Here is a 15,741-nt window from a genome sequence, read left to right on the forward strand (position 1 = left end):
CTTGCACAGAGATAGCAAAAATATCAACACAATCTGTTTTGATGCAGTCCATGCATAATATACAAGCTGAAAGCATATATTCATCTGCTTCTTACGATTTTTCCCGAGTTCCATTGTGCCATTAGGTGTGGTCCTTTTCATGTAATTGGCAAAGAATTCTGCTTATCCACAATGTTACTTAACCCCTTAGTGACCAATACGCCTTTTCACGGCAGTCACTAAGGGGCCTTAGGCTAGGCCAACGCCTTTTCACGGCGGCCCACTCTAAGTCGTGCACGGGTGTCCCGTGCAGGCTGGAGCCGGGGCTTGGCTGTCTGATGACTGCCAGACTCCTGCTCCAACGACCGCGATAGAAGTTTACTTCGATCGCAGCCGTTTAACCCGTTAAATGCCGCGGTCAATAGCGATCGTGGCATTTAACTTGTTTACATAGGGAGGGAGCTCCCTCTGTCACCCATTGGCGGCCCACAAATGCAATCGCGGGCCTCCAATGTGGTGTCATGGCAGCCAGGGGCTTGATAAAAGCCCCCCAGGTCTGTCCAAGGTCACTAATAGATTGCCTGTCAGACTTACACTGACAGGCAATAATACTTTGGTATACGAAGTATACCAAAGCATTGTAGCAGCGATCTAAAGATCACATAGCAGTGATATGGAAAGAAAAAAGAAGACACCGAGCGCTCCTCTGAGGTATTGCTGTAGTTGCAGGGTGGTCAACAGTGATGTGCTTAAAATTAGATTTTGCACTCACCTTTTAAAGTTGTGCTAGATGGTCGGCACAACTGGATCATTAAACCAATGGAGCCTCAGTACTCCGTATGTGTGCAGTCTGCTAGCCCTCTGGGTGAACACCAGCGGCTGAGTAATCAGAGGTAGTCGATGTGGATGCGGTCCAAATTGAAAAAAAATGATCACCCCTGATGGAAGGCGCCTCCTGCACTTGTAAATTAAATTAAACTGAAATCCCAGTTGAGACAAGATATCAAATAGGAGTAAAAAATTTAAATTTTTAAAAGGCATATATGCTGTGTCATAAAATTGGTATAAAAGCTACGCATTTCGACCCTGAACCAGGGTCTTCCTCAGGCTTGAAAAAAGTGACCTGAGCCTGAGGAAGACCCTGGTTCAGGGTCGAAACGCATAGCTTTTATTCCAATTTTATGACACAGCACTACTATTTGATATCTTGTCCCGACTGGGATTTCAGTTGAATTTAATTTACAAGTGCAGGAGCGCTTTCCATCATGGGTAATAAATTTTTTTATTTTTCACAATTTGGATAAAGATCACATAGTAAAGTCCCCTAGTGGGACAAATAAAATAAGTAAGTATTGTGAGATAAAAATTACAGTAAAAAAATAAATAAAATAATTTTTTTCCATAAAAAGTGGTTTTATTTAGTAAAAGTGTAAAAAATAAATAAAAGTACACATATATGGTATCGCCGCGACCATAATGACCCAAACAATAAAGTTAATGTGTAATTTAAACCGCAAGGTGAACACCGTAAAAAACAAACCGCAAAAAACAATGGCGAAATTGCTATTTTTTTCCATTGCCCCCCAAAAAGTAATAATAAAAGTTAATCAATAAGTCCCATGTACCCCAAAACAGTACCAATCAAAAGTACGTCTCGTCCCGCAAACAAACAAGCCCAAAAAAATCACTACGTTGATGAAAAAATAAAAAAATTACAGCTCTTGGAAAGCGACGATGCAAAAACAAATAATTTTAGTTCAAAAGTATTTATATTGTGCAAAAGTCGTAAAAAATAAAAAACCTCTACATATGTGGTATCGTCGTAATCGTACCGACCCATAAAATTAGGGTAATGTGTTATTTACAATGCACAGTGAACGGCGCCAATTTAAAACGCATAGAACAATGATGGAATTTCAGGGTTTTTTCTATCCCCCCCCCAAAAAAAAAGTTAATAAAAATATGATATGTACCCCAAAATGGTGCAATTAAAAAGTACAACTAATCCTGCAAAAAACAAGTCCTCATACAGCTAAAATAAAAAAGTTAGAGCTCTTTGAATGCGACTATATATATATATATATATAAAAAAAATAAAAAATTGCTTGGTCATTAGGGCCTAAAATAGGCTGGTCACTAAGGGGTTAAACATCTGGTTGCTGTAAGGAAGTGAAGGGTTTATACCCAGAAAAAAAAGCAGGCATGCTAAAAAGTAGTGGAAGTCCAGGTTCAGGTGAACAGAGGTAGTAAGGCTAGTATGGTGCCGCAAACAACCCTGACAAGTTAGGTGCACGCAGTGATGACGTCACTCATATCCGTGCTCGATTCTCATTGGCTGACACGGTTTATCCCATCCAGTATTTCCTCAGAGCCGTAAACTGCATAGATATGTCTATGCTTTATAAAGTGATGCAATTATGGGTAATATACCACATTTGAGAGAACAGACATTTTTAACAGTTACTTGGCTATAGAGAAAACTTCAATAGATCTAAAAATACAAGGCATTAAGATTTTGTTACTCATTTTTGAGGAGCTTAATCGTTGCATAGGACTTAGAAGACTTTAATAAGTTTAACCCTATGAAGGCATTGGGAAGGCACCCACCCCCTCATCCAAAGAAAAGAGAGAACAAAAAAATACAAAGAATACACACAAAACCAAAATGAAAAAGAAAAGAACATTATTAAAAAAGGAAAGAAGATGAGGGGGGGAATAATAATAATAATAAAAAAGGAAGAACAAAGGAAATAATAATAATAATAATAATAATAATAATAAAAAATAAGAAGAACAAAGGAAGTAATCATAATAATAATAAATTTAAAAAAAAGAAAAAAAGGACCAGAAAAAACAATGACTATAATATTTAATATTTCAGCATACATATATGCAAAGAGTCAAAGGAAGTTGTTGTATACCAACTAATAGATGGAAATTATATTATATATATATATATATATATATATATATATATATATATATATATATATATATATATATATATATCCTATGGGATCTGTATAGATCGATTATTTCATAAAGGACTTTATAAGAGCCTGTAAAGAAAAAAAAATAATGCAATACATTAGTATTTCAGTGTACTAGTCCTTCTCAATGAATTAGAATATCAAAAAGTTAATTTATTTCAGTAATTCAATTCAAAAAGTGAAACTCATATATTCTATAGATTCATAACACACAGAGGGATCTATTTCCAGCATTTTTTTCTTTTAATGTTGATGATTATGGGAACAGTTAATGAAAACCCAAAATTTAGTGTCTCTGAAAATTAGAATATTAAATAAGCCCAATTTCATAAATGATTTTTAATACCGAAATGTTGTCCTACTGAAAAGTATGTACAGTATATGCCCTCAATACTTGGTCGGGGCTCCTTTTGCATGAATTACTGCATCATTGTGGCATGGAGGCGATCAGCCTGTGGCACCGCTAAGGTGTTATCAATGCGGCGTGGCATGGAGACGATCAGCCTGTGGCACTGCTGAGGTGTTATCAATGCGTCATGGCATGGAGGCGATCAGCCTTTGGCACTGCTGAGGTGTTATCAATGCGGCGTGGCATGGAGGAGATCAGCCTGTGGCACTGCTGAGGTGTTATGGAAGCCCAGGTTGCTTTGATAGCGGCCTTCAGCTCGTCTGCATTGTTGGGTCTGGTGTCTCATCTTCCTCTTGATAATACCCCATAGATTCTCTATGGGGTTTAGGTCAGGTGAGTTTGCTGGCCAATCAAGCGCAGTGATACAGTGGTTATTACACCAGGTATTGGTACTTTTGGAAGTGTGGGCAGGTGCCATGTCCTGCTGGAAAATGAAATCAGCATCTCCATAAAGATTGTCAGCAGAGGGACGCATGAAGTGTTCGAAAATGTCCTGGTAGACGGCTGCACTGACTCTGGACTTGATATAACACTGTGGACCAACTCCAGCCGATGACATGGCCCCCCAAACTACCACTGACTGTGGAAACTTCACACTGGACCAATAGCAACTTAGATTGATGCTTCTCCACTCTTCCTCCAGACTCTGGGACCTTGATTTCCAAATGAAATGCAAAATTTACTTTCATCTGAAAACAGGACTTTGGACCACTGAGCAACAGACCATTCCTTTTTCTCCTTAGCCCAGGTAAGACGCTTCTTATGTTGTCTCTGGGTCATGCGACAGTTGTAGCCAATGTCTTGGATACGTCTGTGTTGTGGCTCTTGAAGCACTGACTTCAGCCGCAGTCCACTCCTTGCGAATCTCTCCCAGATTCTTGAATGGCCTTTTCTTGACAATCCTTTCAAGTCTGCGGTTATCCCTGTTGCTTGTGCACCTTTTTCTACCACACGTTTACCTTCCTCTCAACTCTCCATTAATATGCTTGGACACAGCACTTTGTGAACAGCCAGCTTCTTTAGCAATGTCCTTTTGTGGCTTACCCTTGTGGAGGGTGCCAATGACTGTCCTCTGGACAACTGTCAGGTCAGCATCTTCCCCATGATTGTGTAGCCTACTGAACCAGACTGTTGGAACATTTAAAGGCTTAGGAAACCTTTGCAGGTGTTTTGTGTTGATTTGCTGATTAGAGTGTGACACCCTGAGTCTTTATTTTTCAACTTTTACCCAATATTCAAATTTTCTGAGAGACTAAACCTTGGCAAACTTGGCGTTAACTGTTGCCATAATTATCAACATTAAAATAAAAAAATGCTGGAAATAGATCACTCTGTGTGTAATGAATCTATATAATATATGAATTTCACATTTGAATTGAATTACTGAAATGAACTTTTTGATAATATTCTAATCATTGAGAAGGACTAGATTTATGCAAACGATCCAATGATTGCTGAATCAAATCCCCTAGGAGGACTAATAAAAAAAGTAAAAAAACTGTTAAATAAAGCTTTCCCATTAGACCCAAAAAAACACTGTGCAAAAAATAAATAAAAAAAACATAACTGATATTGCCTCTTCTGTAAAAGTCTGAACTATTACAATAGATCATTATTTAATGCAAACGATGAACACCGTACAAAAAAAAAATAGTTAAATGCCATTATTGCTGTTTTTTGGTCACCTTTAAAAATTGGAATAAAAAGTTATCAAAAAGACTTATGTACCCCAAAATTGTAATTTTTACCGCATGGTAAACGCCGTAAAAACAAAACATCCCATTTCACCCCACAAATATTATTTTTCCAATTTACCAGTACGTACAATATATGGTACAATAATTGGTGCTGTAAAAAACTACAACTCGTCCCGCAACAAGCTCTAATACGGCTAAATCGATGGAAAAATTTAAAAGTTATGGCTTTTGGAAGGTGGGGAGAAAAAAACAAAAATGAAAAACGACAAATGGCTGCAGTGGCATGGGGTCAATTTTCTTAGGGAATAAAGGGGATAAAGAAACAAGAAATTTGTAAAGCAATTTCTCCTTAGTGCGGTAATACGCAATAAACTGCTGTTTGGGCACACATCAGGGCTCAGAAGGGAAAGAGTGCTATTTGGCTTTTAGAGTACAACTATTGCTTGAATGTTTTGCAAATGCAATGTCACTTTTGCAGAGTCTCTACGGTACCAGTACAATGAAAACCCCTGAGAAGTGACCCCATTTTGGTCATATATGTGGCAATACTCTATATGTGGTCATAAACTGCTGTTTGGACACATGGCAGGGCTCAGAAGGGAAGGAGCCCCATTTTGAGCACAGATTTTGCTGTAATGGTTTTTGGGCCCCATCTCACATTTGCAGAGTCTCTGAGGTATCGGTACAATGCTGACCATATTTTGAAAACTACACCCCTTAGGAAAAAAGAAAAATTTAATTTTTTTTTTTTTAACAAACATGTCATTTGTACGATATATTTTTTATAAATTGTACATAAAAATGAAGAGCACCCAAATATTTATTGCCCTGTTTCACCTGTATTTAGGAATAACCCTGCTTAGACTTTAATCTACTTCTTTCAGTGAACAATTTTCAGGGACCCTGTGGCTTTCAGGGCTTAATTTTTGCTTTAATGAACTAGACCCCATTTTAAGCTTCAAGGAGATTTGAGCTGGCAGTATAATACCACATCCCAAAAATTAACCCCATTTTTAAAACTACACCCTCTAAGGTATTCATCTAGTGGAGTAGTGATCATGTGGACCACAACGTTTTCATAGCAGGAAATAATGGGATTTATGTGGTATTTTTTCATGATATCGTCATTTTTGTTACATAGCGGTCTTACATAGCACATTAGTCTACAGAAGAAACATTTATTACTCTACTGATACATTTTTAGAAATGTGCTGCATATTTTTGCCATCAGATAGTAAAGGAGAGTATTTTTTTTCTCCGAAAAAAAGACATGTCCTTCACATCCAATTTCCCAGTACATAAAACTAAGTCATGCTAACAAAGCAGCTGACCACCAAATTTGTTGGTTTATAGCCACTAAGAACATCCACCCGCTCTGGTATTTAGTAAGTTAGAGCAGGAAACAAAACTGTATTGAAGTGAAGGGCAATATATTTGACGAATAGAGGAGAATAAACTTGAGCACGTTCACAGGTTGAAAGAACAGCAGTAGTGCTTTATAATATCACTTTTTTCAATCACTATATAAGGGACGGACGTGCCAAGTGATCCAGGCACGCTATAACAGGCCCCTGCCCGGCAAGGTAGAAACCAAAATGTGCACAGAACAAGCAATCACCCACAAAATATACAAAGGGGCAGTGTTCAGTACCGTCTATAGGGACAAGTGATCACTAATCCCAAAATATTTACTTTATTAGAAATATTATCAGATATAAGAGGTTACAAAAAACCCAAACAAAACCATAAAAAAGCCGAAACTGTATTGATCACGAACAGCATGTTTAGATACCCTCCAAAAAAAATAAAAAAAAAAGGCCCATATCACCAGTTATAAGAATGGATATAACAGCTTTATGTGGCAGGACATAGTCATAATAACAAGAAAAATAATCAAAATTATATAAAAAAATTATATATTTATCAAAGGAATATTGGTTTAGTTAACAGTTTGGCAAGGAAAGCAGTGGGCAGTAAATATTTACACACCGTGGGGCACAGACGGTGCCATTTGAAAAACTCACCTCTTTTAGTATTTGATTATTTTTCAGGAGTACGGAAAAACCCCATAAATTGTTCTAATCTACTATCCGGACACACGGCAGGGTTCAGAGTAAAAGGAGCGACATGCAGCTTTTAAGCACAATTCTTGATGGAGCGATTTTCAGATGCCATTTCGTGTTTGCAGAGGCTCTGAGGTGTCGGAGCAGTTAAAACATTTTCAAAAATAATGCAGTTTTTAAAACGGCACGCCTTAAGGTATTCATCTAGGGATATAATGGGAATTTGACCAAATTTAGTTTTAGTGGGTGTTACAATTTAAATTTTTTCAGAAAATATAATTTATTCTCATTGGGCAACATGAAAAGGATAAAAATGGGATTTATAAATATAAAAGTATAAAATGATACATCCAAACTAGTGTGGAAAATCTTGAAGCATTCTTTTCTTACAGAGGCCAGGTTTTAATAGACATGCTTAACCCCTTAACGACGTATCCTAGTTTGGGCCTTAACCCCTTCCCGCTCCTTGACGTACTATTACGTCATGGCAGCTGTATCGTTCGCGCTCCATGCCGTAATAGTACGTCTCGGGAGTAACGGCCGTTTCGGCCGTCCTCCCGACACATACAGGAGCTGTGACGCTGCTGTCTTGTTCAGCAGCTGTCACAGCTCCTACAGCGGGGACCGATCGCTGTGTCCCCGCTGATTAACCCCTTAAAAGCCGCGTTCTATAGAGATCGCGGCTTTTTAGGGGTTAAGCTGCCATCGCCGGCCTGCTACGCGATAGCGGCCGGCGATGGTGACTATGGCAACCGGACACCAAACAATGGCGTCCGGCTATGCCATAGACGGAAGCCTAGTGGGTCCTGACAACGTCAGGACCCACTATGCTTGCTGTAAGTGAGTAGCTGACAGTTCTAATACACTGCACTACGCATGTAGTGCAGTGTATTAGAATAGCGATCAGGGCCTCCTGCCCTCATGTCCCCTAGTGGGACAAAGTAATAAAGTAGAAAAAAAGTTAAAAAAAGATGTGTAAAAATAAGAAAATAAAAGATTTAAAAGTATTAAAAGTAAAAATCCCACCTTTTCCCTTATCAGTCATTTATTATTAATAAAAATATATAAACAAACAAATAAACTATACATAATTGGTATCGCCGCGTCCGTAACGGCCTGAACTACAAAATTATTTCATTATTTATCCCGCACGGTGAACGCCGTAAAATAAAATAATAATAAACCGTACCAGAATCACAATTCTTTGGTCACTTCACCTCCCAAAAAATGGAATAAAAAGAGATCAAAAAGTCGCATGTACCTAAAAATGGTACTGATCGAAACTACAGTTCGTTACGCAAAAAATAAGTCCTCGCACGGCTTTATTGATTGAAAAATAAAAACGTTATGGCTCTTAGAATAAGGTAACACAAAAAGTGAATGATTGTTTACAAAACGTATTTTATTGTGCAAATGCCATAAGACATAAAAAAAAACTATAAACATCTGGTATCGCCGTAATCGTATCGCCCCGCAGAATAAAGTGAATGTCATTTATAGCGCACGGTGAACGCAGTAAAAAAAAAAGAATAAAAAAACAATAGTAGAATTGCTGTTTATTAGTCACCACGCCACCTAAAAATAGAATAAAAACTGATCAAAAAGCTGCAGGCACCCCAAGAAAACTACAATGGATTCCTCAAGGGGTATAGTTTCCAAATTGGGGTCACTTTTGGGGGGGTTCCCAATGTTTTGGCACCACAAGACCTCTTCAAACCGGACATGGTGCCTAATAAAAAAGAGGCCTCAAAATCCACTGGGTGCTCCTTTGCTTCGGAGGCCGGGGCTTCAGTCCATTACCGCACTAGGGCCACATGTGGGATATTTCTCTAAACTGCAGAATCTGGGCAATAAGTATTAAGTTGCGTTTCTGTGCTAAATCCTTTTGTGTTATAAAAAAAATGGTATAAAAAGGATTTTCTGACAAAAAAAAAAATGTAAATTTCACCTCTACTTTGCTCTAAATTTTTGTGAAACACCTAAAGGGTTCATAAACTTTCTAAATGCTGTTGTGAATACTTTGAGGGGTCTAGTTTCTAAAATGGGGTATTTGATAGGGGTTTCTAATATATGGGCCCCTCAAAGCAACTTCAGAACTGAACTGGAACCTAAAAAAAATAAATAAATGAGGCAATACTTGGCTTCTTACATTATACTGATAATGAGCCGTGCCCACCCCGAGATGACCCCAGTTTTGACCGTTTGTATAAACGGAGACCCCTATTAGACCGTTCCAGTGCCCGGTTTTCCCAAGCATACACCCCCGAGAAGTGTATTTCTATTGATGAGTCCCTGGTACATTTTAAAGGGAGGGTTCAATTCCGCGAGTACCTGCTGGGTAAGAGGGCAAGGTATGGCGTGAAGATGTATAAGCTGTGAGAGTGCATCAGGGTATACCTACAGGTTTAGGATATATGAAGGAAAGGCCACCCCCAAACCAGACTGCATCCTGGACTACAATAGGTACATGGGAGGGATGGACTTGTAAGATCAAGCCCTGAAGCCCTACAGCGCCATGCGGTGTGGTATAAGAAGCTGGCCGGGCACATCATACAGATGGCATTGTACAATGCGTACATGCTACGTCGATGTGCAGGCCAGACGGGAACTTTCCTGGAATTTCAAGAGGTGATTATCAAGAACCTAATCTTTAGGGACCAAGAAGGGGGGGCACCCAGTACTTCTGGAAGCGGGACACACGCATCGTATCAGAGCAACACTTTCCAGGAGAAGTTCCCCAAACTGGCAAGAAGGGAAAAAGTCAAAAGAGGTGCAAAGTCTGCTATAAGAGGGCGATAAGGGATGACACAATATATCAATGTGACTCGTGTCCCGAATAACCAGAGCTCTGTATGAAAGAGTGTTTTAAAATTTATCATACATCCCTTGGTTTATAATTTACCCCAATTTTACTTACCCTGATGCACTCCACACAGCTTATCCCCCCTCGTCTTTCCCCTCTGGGCCCTGCTGTGTGTCCAGGCAGCTGATAACAGCCACATGTAGGGTATTGCCATACCCGGGAGAACCCACATTACAGTTTATGGGGTGTAGGTCTCCGGTCAAAATGCTCACTACACCTCTAGATGAATGCCTTAAGGGTGTAGTTTTTAAAACGGGGTCACTTCTTGCGGGTTTCAACTGTACTGGTACCTCAGGGGCTTCTGCATACATGACTTCGCACTAGAAAATCCCAAGTAGGCCAAATGGTGGTCCTTTCCCTCTGAGCCCTCCCATGGGCCCAAACGGCAGTTTATCACAACAAATGGGGTATTGCGGCACTCAGAACAAATTGCGCAACAGAATGGGGTATTTTGTTTCTTGTGAAAATAAGAAATTTTCAGCCAAAACTACATATTATTTGAAAAAAATAATTTTGTTTTCATTCCCAGCCCAATTCAAATAAGTTCTGTGAAAAAACTATGGGGTCAAAATGGTCACAACACCCATAAATGAATTTTTTGAGGGGTGTAGTTTCCAAAATGGGGTCATTTGTGGTGGGTTTCTATTGCTTTGATACCTCTGGGGCTCTGCAAATGCGACATGGCACCCGAAAACCAATCCAGCAAAATCTGTACTCCAAAGAACACACAGCGCTCCTTTCCTTCTGAGCTCTCCCATGGGCCCAAACGGCAGTTTATCACCACAAATGGGGTATTGCCGCACTCAGGACAAATTGGGCAGCAAAATGGAGTATTTTATTTCTTGTGAAAATAAGAATTTTTGAGCTAAAATGACATATTATTGGAAAAAATATATATTTTTTTAATTCCCAGCCCAATTCAAATAAGTTCTGTGAAGAAACTATGGAGTCTAAATGGTCACATTACCCATAAATGAATTCCTTGAGGGGTGTAGTTTCCAAAATGGGGTCACTTTTGGTGGGTTTCCATTGCTTTGATACCTCTGAGGCTCTGCAAATGCGACATGGCACCCGAAAACCAATCCAACAAAATCTGGACTCCAACAAACATATAGCGCTCCTTTCCTTCTGAGCCCTCCCATGGGCCCAAACGGCAGTTTATCACCACAAATGGGGTATTGCCACACTAAGGACAAATTGGGCAACAAAATGGAGTATTTTGTTCCCTGTGAAAATAAGAAATTTTGATCACAAATTACATTTTATTGGAAAAAATTACATTTTTTTCATTTCAGAGCCCAATTCAAATACGTGCTGTGAAAAAACTGTGCGGTCAAAATGGTAACAACAACCCTAAATGAATTACTTGAGGGGTGTAGTTTCCAAAATGGGGTCACTATTGGGGGATTCCTACTGTTTTGACACCTCAACACCTCTTCAAACCTGGCATGCTGCCTAAAATATATTCTAATAAAAAAAGAGGACTCAAAATGCACTAGGTGCTTCTTTGCTTCTAGGGCTTGTGTTTTAGTCCACGAGCGCAGTAGGGCCACATGTGGGACATTTCTAAAAACTGCAGAATCTGGACAATACATATTTAGTAGTGTTTCTCTGGTAAAACCTTCTGTGTTACAGAAAAAAAAATGAATAAAATTGAAATTCAGCAAGAAAAATGAAATTTGCAAATTTCACCTTCACTTTGCTTTAATTCCAGTGAAATGCCTGAAGGGTTAAAAAACTTTCTAACTGCTGTTTTGAATACTTTGAGGGGTCTAGTTTTTAAAATGGGGTGTTTTATCAGGGTTTCTAATACATAGGCCCCACAAAGCCACTTCAGAACTCAAGAGGTACCTTAAAAAAAAGGCTTTTGAAATTTTCTTAAAAATATGAGAAATTGCTGTTTATGTTCTAAGCCTTGTAACGTCCAAGAAAAATAAAAGAATGTTCAAAAAACGATGCCAATCTAAAGTAGACATATGGGAAATGTGAACTAGTGACTATTTTGGGTGGTATAACCGTCTGTTTTACAAGCAGATGCATTTAAATTCTGAAAAATGCAATTTTTTCAAAATTTTCTCTAAATTTTGCAATTTTTCACCAATAAACACTGAATATATCGACCAAATTTTACCACGAACATGAAGCCCAATGTGTCACGAGAAAACAATCTCAGAATCGCTTGGGTAGGTTTAAGCATTCCGACGTTATTACCACATAAAGTGAAATATGTCAGATTTGAAAAATGGGCTCTGAGCCTTAAGGCCTTAAGGGGTTAAGGCTCAGAGCCCATTATTTAAATTTGACATGTGTCACTTTATGTGATAATAATTTCGGAATGCCTTTATTAATCCATGCGATTCTGAGAATGTTTTCTCATGACACATTGTACTTTATGTTGGTGGTAAAAATTGGTAAATACATTCAGTGTTTATTTGTGAAAAACAGGAAAATGTAGAGAAAATGTTGAAAAATTAGCATTTTTCTAAATTTAAATGTTTGTGCTTGTAAGGCAGATGGTAATACCACACAAAATAGTTACTAATTCGCATCTCCCATATGGCTACTTTATGTTGGCATCAATTTTTGAACATTTTTGTTTTTCTACGACGTTACAAGGCTTAGAAAAACAGAAATTTCTCATATTTTTAAGAATATTTTAACCCTTCCACAACCAATGACGAAAATGAACGTCATGGTCCGCTGCCAGTTCCCGCACCATGACGTTCATTTTCGTCAGTATTTCAAACTGTCACTCTGTGTAAACACAGAGTGACAGGTGCGCGCTGACAGCTGTCCTAGACAGCTGTCACATCAGTCTCGCCGGACAGCGGACCATCGCCGCTGCTTTCGGCAATTAACCCCTTAAGTGCAGCGACGGATTGCCGTCGCCGCATTTAAGTGGTTCGAAGCACATCGGCAGCCCCCACTAAGTGATCGTGGGGGCTACCGATGCTTGTCGTGGCAATCGGAGGTCAGACAATGACCTCCGGGTTGCCATGTACGGAAGCCTCGGAGGAACAGCCTCCGGCCGGTCCTCCTCGGCTTCCTGTCAGAACGACAGTTACGTCACAATGACAGTTAGGAGTACATTACACTACGTGTGTAGTGTAATGTACTCTAGCAGCGATCAAAGCTGCAAGTCTAAATGTCCCCTAGTGGGACAAGTAAAAAAAGTAAAAAAAATGTAATAAAAATGTGTTAAAAAAAGTGTAAAAATAAAATTTATTAGTTATATAAACACAAAAATCGCATGTACCCAAAATTAGTACCAATAAAATCTTCAATCCGTCCCGCAAAAAACAAGCCCTTACACAGCTTTTTTGACTAAAAAAATTAAAAAATTATGGCTCTCAGAATACGGTGACACAGAAAATATTTTTTTTTATAAATAAGTGATTTTATTGTGCAAACGCTAAAAAAAAGGACCAAACCTATATACATATGGTATCGTCGTAATCGTACCAACCCGCAGAATAAAGTAAAAATGCCATTTATAGCGTACGGTGAGCGCTGCAAAAAGAAAACCTAAAAACACGGTGTCAGAATTCCTGTTTTTTGGTCAGGATTACAAAAAAATGGAATAAAAAGTGATCAAAAAAAAAAATCGCATGTACCCCAAAATGGTACCAATGAAAACTACAGATTGTCCCGCAACAAATAAGCCCTCACACGGCTCCGGTGGTGAAAAAATAAAAAAGTTCTGGCTCTCAGAATATGGCGATGCAAAATGTGTTCCAAAAGCGGATAAGATCGGGCGCCATTTATCAATGCGACACCGGCCACACATCTATGAATTATTATTTATTTACCGCATTATTGTACCCTCTTATTATGCCCTGATGTTCTCCGCACAGATTACAGATTACATACGCCCCCACATCATAAACTGAAATACCAGCAAAATACCAAACAGAACTACTACCAAGCGAAATCTGCGCTCCAAAAGCAAAATGGCGTCCCTCCCTTCTGAGCCCTGCAGCGTGCCCAAGCAGCAGTTTGCGCCCACATATATGGTGTCGTCATACCCGAGAGAACCCGCTTAACGTTTTATGAGGTATTTGTCTTCTGTGGCACAAACTGGGCACAACATATTATGCACTAAAATGGCATATCAGTGGAAAATTGCAATTTTCACTTTGAACCATCCGCTGTGCATTAACCCATTTGCGCACTATGACTTAATTGACCGTCATGGTGCGGCGGTTGATGTATGGAGCCGGCTCACATGCTGTGCCCGCTCCATACGCTGTGGGTGTCAGCTGTGTATTACAGCTGACACCCGGGACTAACGGACAGGTACAGCGATCGCTCTGTTACAGAAGCCTGTAAGAATAACAATATACTGCAATACATTAGTATTGCAGTGTATTGTACCAGTGATCCAATGATCGCTGGATCAAGTCCCCTAAGGGGATGGATTAATAAAATGTGTAGAAGAATTATAGTTATTAGTAGTGAGAATTATTTTTTTTTAAAGTTAAAAAAAACACCTTTTCCCATTTTTCTTCTAAAGTAATGTAAAAAAATGAACAAAATTGGTATCGCTACGTCCGTAAAAGTCCGAACTATTACAATATACCATTATTTAATTTGCACAGTGCACACCTTAAAAAAAAATAATAATTGAAACCGCCAAAATCGCTGTTTTTTTTTTGTCACCTTCGCTCTAAAAAAAAAAAGTAATACAACTTTTTAATCACTTTTTATGTGTCAAAAAATGGTACCAATAAAAACTGCAGCTCCTCCTGCAAGAAATAAGCCCTCACACCGCTCTAATGATGGAAAAATAAAAAAGTTATGGCTCTTGGAAAGCGGGGAGTGAAAATCTAAAATAAGAAAGCAAAAACGGGATCAGTCCTGAAAGGGTTAATTCATTTCTAATGAAAAAACGTATGACCATATATGGGGTATTCCCGTACTCGAGAGAAATTGCTTTATAAAAAATGTTTGTTTTTTTCTCCTTTATCCCTTGTGAAAATGAGAAAATTCAACATTTTAGTGGAAACAATTTTGAGTTCAGTTCCGAGTGGCCTTGAGGGGCTTATGTATTAGAAAACCCCATGAAACACCCCATTTTAAAAACTAGACCCCCTCAAAGTATTCAAAACAGTATTTAGAAAGTTTCTTAACCCTTTAGGCGTTTCACAGGAGTTAAAGAGGCTCTGTCACCAGATTTTGCAACCCCTATCTGCTATTGCAGCAGATAGGCGCTGCAATGTAGATTACAGTAACGTTTTTATTTTTTAAAAACGAGCATTTTTGGCCAAGTTATGACCATTTTTGTAGTTATGCAAATGAGGCTTGCAAAAGTCCAAGTGGGTGTGTTTAAAAGTAAAAGTCCAAGTGGGCGTGTATTATGTGCGTACATCGGGGCGTTTTTAATAATTTTACTAGCTGGGCGCTCTGAAGAGAAGTATCATCCACTTCTCTTCAGAACGCCCAGCTTCTGGCAGTGCAGACACAGCCGTGTTCTCGAGAGATCACGCTGTGACGTCACTCACAGGTCCTGCATCGTGTCAGACGAGCGCTACAGTTGATTCTGCAGCAGCATCAGCGTTTGCAGGTAAGTAGCTACATCGACTTACCTGCAAGCGCCGATGCTGCTGCAGAATCAACTGAAGCCTCTGGTGCCGGTGTCCTCGCTCGTCTGACACGATGCAGGACCTGTGAGTGACGACACAGCGTGATCTCTCGAGAACACGCTGTGTCTGCACTGCCAGAAGCTGGGCGTTCTGAAGAG

This window comes from Rhinoderma darwinii, chromosome 4 (genome assembly GCF_050947455.1).
Source record: "Rhinoderma darwinii isolate aRhiDar2 chromosome 4, aRhiDar2.hap1, whole genome shotgun sequence".
Taxonomy (NCBI): Eukaryota; Metazoa; Chordata; class Amphibia; order Anura; family Rhinodermatidae; genus Rhinoderma; species Rhinoderma darwinii.